The sequence below is a fragment of the Chelmon rostratus genome, chromosome 13, assembly GCF_017976325.1.
Source record: "Chelmon rostratus isolate fCheRos1 chromosome 13, fCheRos1.pri, whole genome shotgun sequence".
In the NCBI taxonomy this organism is placed as follows: Eukaryota; Metazoa; Chordata; class Actinopteri; order Chaetodontiformes; family Chaetodontidae; genus Chelmon; species Chelmon rostratus.
In genome coordinates this window covers 13,081,406-13,083,859 of record NC_055670.1, presented here as the reverse complement: position 1 = coordinate 13,083,859, position 2,454 = coordinate 13,081,406, and positions in this window count along the sequence as shown.

The following is a 2,454-nucleotide window of genomic DNA, read 5'->3' as shown; positions in this document are numbered from 1 at the left end:
GACAGCGGGCATGACCGAGGAGCCGAGGTCTGAGGAGGCGCTGGAGTATATTTAGCCGAGCGTCCTCCTCTCAGTGTCCGCCGAGGAGCCGCGGAGAGGGGATGGGGATGCTCCGGACCGATGAGTTTACCGCGTTTCCTGTCGGCTCGGGTCACACGAGGACGCGGTTCACTGTGTCTGCACACAGCAGTGTGCAGACTCAACTTCTGGAGTCCAGGCGATATCCTTATTTGTTTATGTTTTTTTATGTGGGCTAAGGATTGATTGTTTCGTCCATAAAATGTCACAAAATATCGAAATATTTCCATAAGAATATCCTACAATCCAAAGCAGCTGTGGGAGAAGTACTCTGATCCTTTACTTGAGCAAAAGTATGAATACCACAATGTCAGAATACTCTATTACAAGTAAAACTCCTGATCTCTATATCCTACTGAAGTAACACACCAAAATGTACCTAAAGTATCAAAAGTAAAATTACTGTTCAGTCCAGAGGATCCGAACCAAGAGGTTGGGCCCCTCCAACAGGTCACGAGATAAATCTGAGGGGTGGTGAGATGATTATGTGGTAGGAAAGAGGAAAATCTAGGTTCTGTCTCACAAATTTATATTGATTTTTTTGGACTTTTACATTTGTTTTATGTGAATTATTTGCTAATTTAATCTCTTTACACATTCTGATGATGTATTCCTGATAACCTCACAAACTTCTGTAAATTTATTGCAACAATAAACTGGTGACTGGTGGCAAAATGTGAAATCTCGTTTTCCCCCCTTGACTTCCATCCATTTAGAACCAGCTAGGTTTAGCTTTTATGTACAGTGGCCCTGGGGACTTATGGATAGCTGACTATAATAACATCACGAGTCACAAACCATAGCAACAACAAGCATATCCCAGCTGTGTTAATCTTTTAGTGTCCCCTGGAAAAAGTTTCCATTGTTCTGTAAATAACTCTATACAGTGTTTCATTTTAAGTGGCAGGGTCCTCCATTCCTTGCAGGATTCAGTTTGCCGTCACAGCAGCATGTAAGCCTCGTTGTTGACTGTTCATTCTCCTAATGCCGCAACAAAACTGTTTTTAGATACTGCTAGTGCAAACTGAACATTACTGCCACTGCTTCACATTAGAAGAAAAGTTCAAGTGGAGAGACATGAGATGGCTTTCATAGTGAAGCAGCAACAGAAAACACAAAATATATTTGTCAGTAAGGTTTGTGCTGACTTTTTGGGCATCACCAAACCGACCAGGACTGAAATTGTAAGGATCATAACAGTAATTAAAGCATGTGCTGTCCAAATAATAAAATTAACTCAAGTATCCAAATAAGAAGCAAACCCTCCAGGAATGAATCGTAACTATTGCTAGGCTACTGACCATTTACAACCATCAACCATGTGATTAATGCCACCTGAGCTACTGCTGCTTACCTACATGCAGTACATCCATGACACTGATCTAGCCAATTCAAACACTCACACTACCAGAGGACTGACTGTGCCAACACTGTTTAACACTACAACGTTGTATTTCTGTCCTCCATTGTGAGACATTCTCATTCCCTGCATTTGCAGAAAAAAAGTCTAAATGACTGTAGTTTGAAGTTCAGGGATCAAGCAGCATGTTTTGCCTCCATGCAGACACAATTTGTTGCCTAAGGATTTTAAAAGGTATGGTATTGTTCAGGAAAGGGATAATCTAGTGCTGACAGTGTAGTAGAGGTAAAATTACAGTGGCTTAAACATGACTGGGCAGGTCATTCATTGGTGCACCTGGAGGACAGAATAGCTGAGGCTGGGATGATAGCACAGCATTACCTTGGCTCAGAGGGATGTTCAGAATTGCACTTTCCCCCTGAGAGTCAATTTCTGTGTATTGAGATATCGCTGCAGTCTATCCTAACCACGAATATCAAGTTTATTTATTTCTCAAACTTGCTCAAATGAGGAATTTTATCCCGAATACCTCCTTTGTCCCATATTTGTACAACAAGAATCAGTTGGTCATGTGGTGTGGTGTGAGTTCCACTCCTAATATTTTCATTTCACTTGAATTGTTTAATGGTATGAGGCAGTAATAGGAGTTTCATATCTAATTTTGGTTAAACACAAAAGATCCATGACCTGACTTTGCAAAAAATGCATTGGTTCTGTCTTTTACTTAGCTATATCTGAACTACATTTTTTATATATACTGTAGGTTCTTTACTTGATCATGGTATGTTCCTGGCCATGGTATTTGTTGGATAAACATAATATAGTCTGACTAATAATGGATTTTTCTTTGATACTGAGATTTACAAATTTAAAATCAGAAAATTATGTATCAGCTGATATTCTATTTTTAAAAAGCCACACAACATAAACATTTTTGACAAGGATCTATTGAACTTGGTAATCAAAGAATATTATTTTATAATTTCTCAATATCAAAATAACCTTATCAGTGCTCT